Below are 14380 nucleotides of genomic sequence, written 5' to 3' on the forward strand. Positions count from 1 at the left end.
TTGTTATCTGCTCATGTTTAATGTATTTGTCTATATTTGCCCCGTATTCACATGTAAAGCGCCATGGAATAAATGGCGCTATAAAAATGTATAATAATAATAATAATATTTTATTCTGTTCTATTTCTTAGTTACCGTATATCTATTACTGGGAAAACTTGCTATAGTGGCTATACTAGATCTAGTCAAGTCCCACATGGATTTACAGCTAGCTTTAGGCTATGTGCCTACTTTGCAGAAATGGTGCGGAAATGTCCGCAGCATTTCCGCAACTCTCTGCTGCGGGTAAAACGCATGCGGAATTCGCATGCGTTTTGCAAGCGTTTTTAGCTTGCAGAATGCTTGCGCTGTTCCAAGCGATTTGAAGCGTCGCTTGGAAAAGTGATTGACAGGTTGGTCACACTTGTCAAGCATAGTGCTTGACAAGTGTGACCAACTTTTTACTATTGATGCTGCCTATGAAGCATTAGTAGTAAAAGATAGAATGTTAAAAATTATAATAAAAAAAAAAAAAATATTTATTCTCACCTTACGACGGCCCCCGATCTCCTCAGCGGCGCTCCCGTTACGTTCCGTTCCCAGGGATGCTTTGCGCGAAGGGCCTTTGTGACGTCATGGTCCCGTGACCGCGACGTCATCTCGGGTGATTCGCGCAATGCATCCCTGGGAACGGAAGCCGCCGCATGCACCGCTGAGAGGCGGGAGGACTCCGGGGGCCATCAGAAGGTAAGTATATCCCTATTTTTTATATTCTTTTTTTTTTTTTTTTACAGGAATATGGTAGCCAGGGCCTGGAGGAGAGTGAAGTGCTCACTTTATGCATGGTAGGCATAGCCACATGCGTAAAGTGAGCGTAACAAAGCAATCCTATGGTGGCAGAAATGTGGGCTATGTAGTATTAACGGTGCATGTGCTATTTACTGGCAGGACAAATCTGGTAGGCTGCCGTGTCACTAGCAGTATTTGGTCAGTATTTTACATCAGTATTTGTAAGCCAAAACCAGGAGTGGAACAATTAGAGGAAAAGTATAATAGAAACATATGCACCACTTCTGTATTTATCACCCACTCCTGGTTTTGGCTTACAAATACTGATGTAAAATACTGACCAAATACTGCAAGTGTGACGGCAGCCTTAAGGTACTGTCACACTAGACGATATCGCTAGCGATCCGTGACGTTGCAGCGTCCTCGCTAGCGATATCGTCCAGTGTGAAAGGCAGCAGCGATCAGGCCCCTGCTGGGAGATCGCTGGTCGGGGAAGAAAGGCCAGAACTTTATTTCGTCGCTGGACTCCCCGTAGACATCGCTGAATCGGCGTGTGTGACACCGATTCAGCGATGTCTTTGCTGGTAACCAGGGTAAACATCGGGTAACTAAGCGCAGGGCCGCGCTTAGTAACCCGATGTTTACCCTGGTTACCATCCTAAAAGTAAAAAAACAAACACTACATACTTACCTACAGCCGTCTGTCCTCCAGCGCTGTGCTCTGCACTCCTCCTGCTCTGGCTGTGAGCGTCGGTCAGCCGGAAAGCAGAGCGGTGACGTCACCGCTCTGCTTTCTGGCTGCCCGGCGCTCACAGCCAGACCAGAGAAGCAGAGCGCCGAGGACAGACAGCGGTAGGTAAGTATGTAGCGTTTGTTTTTTTACTTTTTAGGATGGTAACCAGGGTAAACATCGGGTTACTAAGCGCGGCCCTGCGCTTAGTTACCCGATGTTTACCCTGGTTACCGGGGACCTCGGGATCGTTAGTCGCTGGAGAGCTGTCTGTGTGACAGCTCTCCAGCGACCAAACAGCGACGCTGCAGCGATCCGGATCGTTGTCGGTATCGCTGCAGCGTCGCTATGTGTGACGGTACCTTTAGACGTTTGGTATTGTCTGTGGGGCCAAATATAAATATACAGAGGACCAGATTTGGCCCAAGAACCTGTTTTTGACATCTATGAACTAGACATAACACAGTTATCAGTCTTACCATTTGTCTCCAAGCCATTGCGCTCTAGGTTTTGTGAAAGCACAACTTTCAAGCGGTCAGAGCATGGTGTAAATTGTGGTTTATTGACTTAAGCAAATATCCTGTGTGAACTCAGGTCTGTAAAGTCTCCTGACAGTAATAATAAATTGTTTTAGCTCTTCCTACTTACAGCTTCATGTTTTATCCTCAGGGTATGCACTATACTAAAGAAGCATTCTGCCAAAATAGCTGAAGTCAGACAGATATAGGTGATCTATATAGTTTACCTGCTAGTATCAAAAAGCAGAAATCAGGTACCTACATAATAAGAATAATGATTGTATTTTAACAACTTAACAGTTGGTGATCTTTATTGGGATCTGGCAGGTTTCACACACCCATGCACTCGCCATTTTAGGGGTTTTTTTTTTTTAAGCAAAAATACTGCTCACCAGATACAAGAATAAAGCTATCATAATATTGTTCCCCATATGTTAAAAATAAACTACTATAATACTGCCCTCTATGTGCAGTAATATAACTAGTATACTATTTCCCCCTGTCTACAGGAATACAACTACTATAATACTGCTCCTGTATACGAAAATACAACTACAAGAATACTGCCGCCGTCACACTTACCATATGAAAAATTGGTCCGAGTCTACCTGCTGAGAATCGCAGGCGTGTTACGTGAGAGTCGTGTAAGTGTCACGCGAGTACAATCCGATTTCTCACACCTAGCATCCGGAGCATTGCGATTGCAATGCGATTTTAACATGAGCTTTAAAACATGCAGCAATTCTGTCATTTACAGATCGTTTTCAAAAGAAATATTTGTCAAAACACACACACACACCAAAAGTTTGGACACACCTTCTCATTTAAAGATTTTTCTGTATTTTCATTACTGTGAAAATTGTACATTCACACTGAAGGCATCAAAACTATGAATTAACACATGTGGAATTATATACTTAACAAAAAAGTGTGAAACAACTGAAAATATGTCTTATATGGTTCTTCAAAGTAGCCACCTTTTGCTTTGATGACTGCTTTGCAGACTCTTGGCATTCTCTTGATGAGCTTCAAGAGGTAGTCACTGGGAATGGTTCTCCAACAATGTTGAAGGAGATCCCAGAGATGCTTAGCACTTGTAGGCCCTTTTGCCTTCACTCTGCGGTCTAGATCACACCAAACCATCTCTATTGGGTTCAGGTCCGGTGACTGTGGAGGCCAGGTCATCTGGCGTAGCACCCCATCACTCTCCTTCTTGGTCAAATAGCCCTTATACAGCCTGGAGGTGTCTTTGGGGTCATTGTTCTATTGAAAAAGAAATGATGGTCCTACTAAACGCAAACCGGATGGAATAGCATTCCGCTGCAAGATGCTGTGGTAGCCATGCTGGTTCAATATGCCTTCAATTTTGAATAAATCCTCAACAGTGTCACCAGCAAAGCACCCCCACACCATCACACCTCCTCCATGCTTCACGGTGGGAACCAGGCATGTAGAGTCCATCCGTTCACCTTTTCTGCGTCGCACAAAGACACGGTGGTTGGAACCAAAGATCTTAAATTTGGACTCATCAGACCAAAGCACAGATTTCCACTGGTCTAATGTCCATTCCTTGTGTTCTTTAGCCCAAACAAGTCTCTTCTGCTTGCTGCCTGTCCTTAGCAGTGGTTTCCTAACAGCTATTTTACCATAAAGGCCTGCTGCACAAAGTCTCCTCTTAACAGTTGTTGTAGAGATGTGTCTGCTGCTAGAACTCGGTGTGGCATTGACCTGGTCTCTAATCTGAGCTGCTGTTAATCTGCGATTTCTGAGGCTGGTGACTAGGATAAACGTATCCTCAGAAGCAGAGGTGACTCTTGGTCTTCCTTTCCTGGGGCGGCCCTCATGTGAGCCAGTTTCTTTGTAGCGCTTGATGGTTTTTGCCACTGCACTTGGGGACACTTTCAAAGTTTTCCCAATTTTTCGGACTGACTGACCTTCATTTCTTAAAGTAATAATGGCCACTCGTTTTTCTTTACTTGGCTGTTTTTTTCTTGCCATAATACAAATTCTAACAGTCTATTCAGTGGGACTATCAGCTGTGTATCCACCAGACTTCTTGACAGGGCACACCTGTGAAGTGAAAACCATTCCCGGTGACTACCTCTTGAAGCTCATCAAGAGAATGCCAGCAAATCATCTGCCGCATCTACTATATATAATTGTCTAAGGGTCACTTCCGTCTGTCTGTCTTTCTGTCACGGATATTCATTGGTCGTGGCCTCTGTCTGTCATGGAAATCCAAGTCGCTGATTGGTCGTGGCAAAACGCCCACGACCATTGCCACGACCAATCAGCGACGGGCGCAGTCCAGCAGCAACATGGCCGCTCCTTCGTCCCCGCAGTCAGTGCCCGCTCCAAACTCCCCTCCAGTCAGCGCTCACACAGGGTTAATGGCAGCGCTAATGGACCGCGGTGTAACGCACTCCGTTAACGCTGCTATTAACCCTGTGTGACCAACTTTTTTACTATTGATGCTGCCTATGCAGCATCAATAGTAAAAAGATCTAATGTTAAAAATAAAAATAAAAAATTAAAAATCATCATACTCACCTTCTGGCGCCTTTCCTGCTCCTCGCGACGCTCCGGTGACCAGTCCATGCATTGCGATCTCGTGAGATGATGACATAGCGGTCTCGCGAGACCGCTACGTCATCATCTCGCGAGACTGCAATGCACTCTTGAGTCCGGAGCGCGCGTGGAGCATCGGTAAACGCTTCCTGGATCCAGGGGCCAACGGAAGGTGAGTATATAACTATTTTTTTATTTTAATTCTTTTTTTTAACAGGGATATGATGCCCACATTGCTATATACTACGCGGGCTGGGCAATATACTACGCAGGCTGTGCAATATACTACGCGGGCTGGGCAATATACTACGTGGCTGGGCAATATACTACGTGGCTGGGCAATATACTACGTGGACATGCGTTAGAATAGTTATATACACATAGAATAGATGTGTGTGAATATACAGTGTGTGTGTGTGTGTGTGTATATATATATATATATATATAATGTCAGTGACATACACACATACAGTACCGACCAAAGGTTTGGACACAACTTCTCAATGATTATTCTGTATTTTGATGAATATGAAAATGGTACATTCACACTGAAGGCATCAAAACTATGAATTAACACATGTGAAATTGTATACTTAACAAAAAAGTGTGAAACAGTTGAAAATATGTGTTATATTCTAGGTTCTTCAAAGTAGCCACCTTTTGCTTTGATGACTGCTTTGCACACTCTTGGCATTCTCTTGATGAGCTTCAAGACGTAGTCACCAGGAATGGTCTTCCAACAATCTTGAATAAGTTCCCAGAGATGCTTGGCACTTGTTGGCCCTTTTGCCTTCACTCTGCGGTCCAGCTCACCCCAAACCATCTCGATTGGGTTCAGGTCTGAAAAATAAATGATGGTCCAACTAAGCTCAAACCGGATGGAATAGCATGCCGCTGCAAGATGCTGTGGTAGCCATGCTGGTTCAGTATGCCTTCAATTTTGAATAAATCCCCAACATTGTCACCAGCAAAGCACCATCACACCTCCTCCTCCATGCTTCATGGTGGGAATCAGGCATGTAGAGTCCATCCGTTCACCTTTTCTGCATCACACAAAGACACGGTGGTTGGAACCAAAGATCTCAAATTTGGACTCATCAGACCAAAGCAGAGATTTCCACTAGTCTAATGTCCATTCCTTGTGTTCTTTAGCCCAAACAAGTCTCTTCTGCTTGTTGCCTGTCCTTAGCAGTGGTTTCCTAGCACTTATTTTACTATGAAGGCCTGCTGCACAAAGTCTCCTCTTAACAGTTGTTGTAGAGATGTGTCTGCTGCTAGAATTCTGTGTGGCGTTGACCTGGTCTCTAATCTGAGCTGCTGTTAACCTGCGATTTTTGAGGCTGGTGACTCGGATAAACTTATCCTCAGAAGCAGAGGTGACTCTTGGTCTTCCTTTCCTGGGGTGGTCCTCATGTGAACCAGTTTCTTTGTAGCGCTTGATGGTTTTTGCCACTGCACTTGGGGTCACTTTCAAAGTTTTCCCAATTTTTGGGACTGACTGACCATCATTTCTTAAAGTAATGATGGCCACTCTGTTTTCTTTACTTGGCTGCTTTTTTCTTGCCATAATACAAATTCTAACAGTCTATTCAGTGGGACTATCAGCTGTGTATCCACCAGACTTCTGCACAACACAACTGATGGTCCCAACCCCATTTATAAGGCAAGAAATCCCACTTATTAAACCTGACAGGGCACACCTGTGAAGTGAAAACCATTCCCGGTGACTACCTCTTGGAGCTCATCAAGAGAATGCCAAGAGTGTGCAAAGCAGTCATCAAAGCAAAAGGTAGCTACTTTCAAGAACCTAGAATATAAGGCATAATTTCAATTGTTTCACACTTTTTTGTTAAGTATATAATTCCACATGTGTTAATTCATAGTTTTAATGCTTTCAGTGTGAATGTACAATTTTCACATTCATAAAAATACAGAATAATCATTAATTGAGAAGTTGTGTCCAAACCTTTGGTCGGTACTGTATGTGTGTAGGTCACTGACATATATATATATATATATATATATATATATATATATATATATATATATATATATATAAATGCGGTGTGTCCAATCTTTTGGTCTGTACTGTGTGTGTATATATATATATATATATATATATATATATATATATATATATATATATAATATATACTCTGCTCAAAAAAATGAAGGGAACGCTAAAATCTCACATCCTACATATCAATGAATTAAATATTCCTGTTGTAAATCTTTATTCATTGTATAGTGGAATGTGTTGAAAACAATAAAACCAAAAAATTATCAACGTAAATCACAACTAATATGCCTCGGAGGTCTGGAGTTGGAATGATGCTCAAAATCAAAGTGTAAAATGAAGTTACAGGCTGATACAACTTCAGTGGAAATGCCTCATGATAAGAAAATGATGCTCAGTAGTGTGTGTGGCCTCCACGTGCCTGTATGACCTCCTACAATGCCAGGGCATGCTCCTGATGAGGCGGTGGATGATCTCCTGAGGGATCTCCTCCCTGACCTGGACTAAAGCATCATCCAACTCCTTGACAGTTTTGGTGGATGGTGTGAGACATGATGTCCCAGATGTGTTCAATCGGAGTCAGGTCTGGGGAACTGGCGGACCAGTCCATAGCTTCAATGCCTTCATCTTGCAGGAACTGCTGACACATTCCAGCCACATGAGGTCTGGCATTGTCCTGCATTAGGAGGAACCCAGGGCCAACCGCACCAGCATATGGTCTCACAAGGGGTCTGAGGATCTCATCTTGGTACCTAAGCACAGTCGGGCTACCTCTGGCGAGCACATGGAGGGCTGTGTGGCCCTCCAAAGAAATGCCACCCCACACCATTACTGACCCACTGCCAAACCGGTCATGCTGAAGGATGTTGCAGGCAGCACATGCACATTGCTCTCCATGGCGTCTCCAGACTCTGTCACGCTGTCACAAGTGCTCAGTGTGAACCTGTTTTCAGCTGTGAAGAGCACAGGGCACCAGTGGCAAATTTGTCAATCCTGGTGTTCTGTGGCAAATGCCAAGCAACCTGCACGGTGTTGGGCTGTGAGCACAACCCCCATCTATGGACATCGGACACTCAGATTATCCTCATTGAGTCAGTTTCTAACCGTTTGTGAAGACACATGTACATTTGTGTGAAAAAACACCGTGAGCACAGCTACAAAGTGGTGCTAAAGTTAGTCTCCCAAGCCATACACATAATAAATATAACTTAGCACTCAACTTAAGGATGCTTGAACAGAAGGATTTATTTTGCAGTATACACAAAACGTTTTGGTTCATTATAGAACCTTCTTCAGTTACGTATTTTATTGTGCATATAATGCATAGTTCTCAGAGCCCGTTTTCATCTGAGAACTATGCATTATATGCACAATAAAATACGTAACAGAAGAAGGTTCTATATGAACCGAAACGTTTTGTGTATACTGCAAAATAAATCCTTCTGTTCAAGCATTCTTAAGTTGAGTGCTAAGTTATATTTATTACATGTACATTTGTGGCCTGCTGGAGGTCATTTTGCAGGGCTCTGGCAGTGCTCCTCCTGTTCCTCCTTGCACAAAGGCTGAGGTAGCGGTCCTGCTGCTGGGTTGTTGCCCTCCTATGGCCCCCTCCACATCTCCTGGTGCACTGGCCTGTCTCCTGGTAGCGCCTCCAGCCTCTGGACACTACGCTGACAGACAGCAAACCTTTCCACAGCTTGCATTGATGTGCCATCCTGGATGAGCTGCACTACCTGAGCTGCACTACCCGAGCCACTTGGGTGGGCTGTAGAGTCCGTCTCATGCTACCACAAGTGTGAAAGCACAACCAACATTCAAAAGTGACCAAAACATCAGCCAGAAAGCATTGGTACTGAGATGTGGTCTGTGATCCTCACCTGCAGAACCACTCCTTTATTGAGTGTGTCTCGATAATTGCCAATAATTTCCATCTGTTGTCTATTCCATTTGCACAACAGCATGTGAAATTGATTGTCAAACAGTGTTGCTTCCTAACTGGACAGTTTGATTTCACAAAAGTTTGATTTACTTGGAGTTATATTCTGTTGTTTAAGTGTTTCCTTAATTTTTTTGAGCAGTGCATATACAGTGCCTTGCGAAAGTATTCGGCCCCCTGGAACTTTTCAACTTTTTCCTACATATACTTCAAACATAAAGATACCAAATGTAAATTTTTGGTGAAGAATCAACAAGTGGAACACAATTGTGAAGTTGAGTGAAATTTATTGGTTGTTACAGAACCCCCCAGCACCAAGAATGTTATGTGTTATGAACTGGTGATTTAGAACCACAATGGACCTGGTGGTTAAGAGCACACAAAATGACCTGAAGTTACTAATAATATAGGACGAGCTCTGAGACGTGGGAACTCTGCTGACCGCAATCCAGTGGCGTAGGAAGGGGGGTGCAGGGGGGCGGTCCGCCCCGGGCGGCACAATGCGGGGGGCGGCCGGCGCTGCAGGAGAAGAAGAAAAAAAAACAAAAAAAGACGCACCTTTAAATCTTCGGGCGGCGCCGGCGCCGCCACGACCAGGGCCAGCTCCCCCCACCCCCGGGCCCCGCCCCCGCCCCGCCCCCCGCTCTAATACTCACCTCTCCTGGTTCCTGCGGCTTCAGCGTCCTCTGACTCTGCGACGTCTCAAAGCAGAGGGCGCGATGACGTCACTACTGTGCGCGCCGCTCTGCCTCTCTGTCCTGAGCGTCGCAGAGCAGGAGAGACGCTGACTGGCTGCAGCGGACCTGCGCTAGGAACGGGAGAGGTGAGGATTTTACTTTTTTTTTTTTTTTTTTTTCTTTATGTCTGACTGTCTGGGGGCAATGCTGGACACACTGGGGCAATACTGGAGACCATGGGGCAGATTGCTGGACACACTGGGGCAATACTGGAGACCATGGGGCAGATTGCTGGACACACTGGGGCAATACTGGAGACCATGGGGCAGATTGCTGGACACACTGGGGCAATACAGGAGACCATGGGGCAGATTGCTGGACACACTGGGGCAATACAGGAGACTATGGGGCAGATTGCTGGACACACTGGGGCAATACTGGAGACCATGGGGCAGAATGCTGGACACACTGGGGCAATACAGGAGACCATGGGGCAGATTGCTGGACACACTGGGGCAATACAGGAGACTATGGGGCAGATTGCTGGACACACTGGGGCAATACAGGAGACCATGGGGTAGGAATGCTGGACATACTGGGGCAATACTGGAGACCATGGGGCAGATTGCTGGACACACTGGGGCAATACAGGAGACCATGGGGCAGATTGCTGGACACACTGGGGCAATACAGGAGACTATGGGGCAGATTGCTGGACACACTGGGGCAATACTGGAGACCATGGGGCAGAATGCTGGACACACTGGGGCAATACAGGAGACCATGGGGCAGATTGCTGGACACACTGGGGCAATACAGGAGACTATGGGGCAGATTGCTGGACACACTGGGGCAATACTGGAGACCATGGGGCAGAATGCTGGACACACTGGGGCAATACTGGAGACCATGGGGCAGAATGCTGGACACATTGGGGAAATACAGGAGACTATGGGGCAGATTGCTGGGCTCACTGAATACTGGAGACCATGGGGCAGATTTCAGGACACATTGAGGCAATGCTGGAGACCCTGGGGCAGACTTCTGGACATACTGGGGCAATACTGGAGACCATGGGGCAGATTGCTGGACAACATGGGGGTAATATGCTGGACACACTGGGGGCAGGACTTGAGGCATGGGCAGAATGTAGATACGGGGCATGATTGGAGACACGGGTCAGGATTGGATCATGGGGCAGGACGGATACGATGGAGGTTGGTGGGGCAGGATGGGGAGATCATATGGGGTAGAATGGATACTCATGAGGGCAGGATGCGAGAACATATGGCTGCATTAAACATATGGGTGCATTAAATATGGGTGCATTAAAAGAGGTCTGGATACACATGATGAGAGCATTATACTGCCTCTGTACAAATCCCTAGTTAGACCGCACATGGAGTACTGTGTCCAGTTTTGGGCACCGGTGCTCAGGAAGGATATAATGGAACTAGAGAGAGTACAAAGGAGGGCAACAAAATTAATAAAGGGGATGGGAGAACTACAATACCCAGATAGATTAGCGAAATTAGGATTATTTAGTCTAGAAAAAAGACGACTGAGGGGCGATCTAATAACCATGTATAAGTATATAAGGGGACAATACAAATATCTCGCTGAGGATCTGTTTATACCAAGGAAGGTGACGGGCACAAGGGGGCATTCTTTGCGTCTGGAGGAGAGAAGGTTTTTCCACCAGCATAGAAGAGGATTCTTTACTGTTAGGGCAGTGAGAATCTGGAATTGCTTGCCTGAAGAGGTGGTGATGGCGAACTCAGTCGAGGGGTTCAAGAGAGGCCTGGATGTCTTCCTGGAGCAGAACAATATTGTATCATACAATTAGGTTCTGTAGAAGGACGTAGATCTGGGGATTTATTATGATGGAATATAGGCTGAACTGGATGGACAAATGTCTTTTTTCGGCCTTACTAACTATGTTACTATGTTACTATGTTACTATGTTACTATGGCTGGAGCCAGGAATGAGATAAACGGGGCCAGGGTGGGGAATAGTGTTACCATAGGGGATAATTAAGGGATATTATTACTGCAGTGACGTATTTATTTTATTTTTTGAGTATACTGTTTTAAATGGGGGGGCGGTCCTGTTACTGTGCAGAGTGACACTATATCGCCTTTTTATCTTCATGTGGTGTAATGTAGAAGTTGTGAAAAATTAAGTAATGTGTTCTGCAAGCGGAGCTCGAGATAACTGTGTTATTTCCTGCAGAAACGAGTCCTGGCTGGAAGGAATGATGGCGGTCTGTGCTGGATGAAAGATGAAGGACTTCACCTAGAGACGTCACTGGTGAGTCAGTGTTACCTATACACTGACACTATACACTGTATACTATATAGAGGTCCTGTGTATAATGTCACCAGTGATCTCTGTATTACCTCTACACAGACACTGCATACTAAGTACAGATCTCCTGTGAATACTGGCACTTATGGTGATAGTATTGTGGTTTTTTTTTTTATTACTGATCAGTATTGTAGTATTCAGTCACTATGTGGTGGTAATATGTGGTCTGGAAATGGTGTTGTGGTATTTGTCCCTTGTATGTAGTATTATTCGGTCACTATGTGGCCTGGTCATGGTGTGGTGGTATTAAGTCACAGGTGTGGCATGTGGGGGTGACACCATTAGGCCCAGTTTAAGTTCTACATAACAGGAAAACCATTTTTGGTAACCTTTGTGTGTATTGAGCGGGGGGGCGCCAAACTCGGGAACAGCCCCGGGCGGCAAAAGCTCTAGCTACGCCTCTGCCGCAATCCCTAATCCTATCACACCACACTAGAAGTAGCCGTGGAGCGCTCCTGACCAGACCTAGGCGCCTCGGCACAGCCTGAGAAACTAGCTAGCCCTGAAGATAGAAAAATAAGCCTACCTTGCCTCAGAGAAATTCCCCAAAGGAAAAGGCAGCCCCCCACATATAATGACTGTGAGTAAAGATGAAAATGCAAACACAGAGATGAAATAGATTTTAGCAAAGTGAGGCCCGACTTACTGAATAGACCGAGTATAGGAAAGATAGCTTTGCGGTCAGCACAAAAACCTACAAACAACCACGCAGAGGGCGCAAAAAGACCCTCCGCACCGACTAACGGTACGGAGGTGCTCCCTCTGCGTCCCAGAGCTTCCAGCAAGCAAGACAAACCAATATAGCAAGCTGGACAGAAAAAATAGCAAACAAAAGTAACACAAGCAGAACTTAGCTTATGCAGGGAAGACAGGTCACAAGAACGATCCAGGAGAGAACAAGACCAATACTGGAACATTGACTGGAGGCCAGGAACAAAGAACTAGGTGGAGTTAAATAGAGCAGCACCTAACAACTTAACCTCGTCACCTGAGGAAGGAAACTCAGAAGCCGCAGCCCCACTCACATCCACCAGATGAAGCTCATGGACAGAACCAGCCGAAGTACCACTCATGACCACAGGAGGGAGCTTGACCACAGAATTCACAACAGTACCCCCCCCCCTTGAGGAGGGGTCACCGAACCCTCACCAGAGCCCCCAGGCCGACCAGGATGAGCCAAATGAAAGGCACGAGCCAGATCGGCAGCATGAACATCAGAGGCAAAGACCCAGGAATTATCTTCCTGACCATAACCCTTCCACTTAACCAGGTACTGGAGTTTCCGTCTCGAAATACGAGAATCCAAAATCTTCTCCACTATATACTCCAACTCCCCCTCAACCAAAACCGGGGCAGGAGGATCAACGGATGGAACCACAGGTGCCACGTATCTCCGCAACAATGACCTATGGAATACATTATGGATGGAAAAAGAAGCTGGAAGGGTCAAACGAAAAGACACAGGATTAAGAACCTCAGAAATCCTATACGGACCAATGAAACGAGGCTTAAACTTAGGAGAGGAAACTTTCATATAACGAGACGACAACCAAACCAAATCCCCAACACGAAGTCGGGGACCCACACAGCGCCTGCGGTTAGCGAAACGTTGAGCCTTCTCCTGGGACAATGTCAAATTGTCCACTACATGAGTCCAAATCTGCTGCAACCTATCCACCACAGTATCCACACCAGGACAGTCCGAAGACTCAACCTGCCCTAAAGAGAAACGAGGATGGAAACCAGAATTGCAGGAAAACGGAGAAACCAAAGTAGCCGAGCTGGCCCGATTATTAAGAGCAAACTCAGCCAAAGGCAAAAAGGACACCCAATCATCCTGATCAGCAGAAACAAAACATCTCAGATATGTTTCCAAGGTCTGATTGGTTCGTTCAGTTTGGCCATTTGTTTGAGGATGGAAAGCCGAGGAAAAAGACAAATCAATGCCCATCCTAGCACAAAAGGCTCGCCAAAACCTCGAAACAAACTGGGAACCTCTGTCAGAAACGATGTTCTCCGGAATGCCATGTAAACGAACCACATGCTGGAAAAACAATGGCACCAAATCAGAGGAGGAAGGCAATTTAGACAAGGGTACCAAATGGACCATCTTAGAGAAGCGATCACAAACCACCCAAATGACCGACATCTTTTGAGAGACGGGGAGATCCGAAATAAAATCCATAGAGATATGTGTCCAGGGCCTCTTCGGGACTGGCAAGGGCAAAAGCAACCCACTGGCACGAGAACAGCAGGGCTTAGCCCGAGCACAAATCCCACAGGACTGCACAAACGAACGCACATCCCGCGACAGAGACGGCCACCAAAAGGATCTAGCCACCAAATCTCTGGTACCAAAGATTCCAGGATGACCAGCCAACACCGAACAATGAACCTCAGAGATAACTCTACTCGTCCATTTATCAGGGACAAACAGTTTCTCCGCTGGGCAACAGTCAGGTCTATTCGCCTGAAATTTTTGCAGCACCCGCCGCAAATCAGGGGAGATGGCAGTCAAAATTACCCCCTCTTTGAGAATACCCGCCGGCTTAGGCAAACCCGGAGAGTCGGGCACAAAACTCCTTGACAGGGCATCCGCCTTCACATTCTTAGAGCCCGGAAGGTACTGTAAGACTCATGCTGGTGTGGTAGATGGAGGCAGGTATATCTCGCCCAGGTGTTTGTCCTATGTGAACTAGGCCACTCAGTATCTTCAGGGTGCTAATGGGTTAATGATTGCAGGAATAAAAGATGACCAGCTGGGTGTTTCCAGTGTCTGCCTGGGGCACACAGATTGC

This window comes from Ranitomeya imitator, chromosome 2 (genome assembly GCF_032444005.1).
Source record: "Ranitomeya imitator isolate aRanImi1 chromosome 2, aRanImi1.pri, whole genome shotgun sequence".
NCBI lineage: Eukaryota > Metazoa > Chordata > Amphibia > Anura > Dendrobatidae > Ranitomeya > Ranitomeya imitator.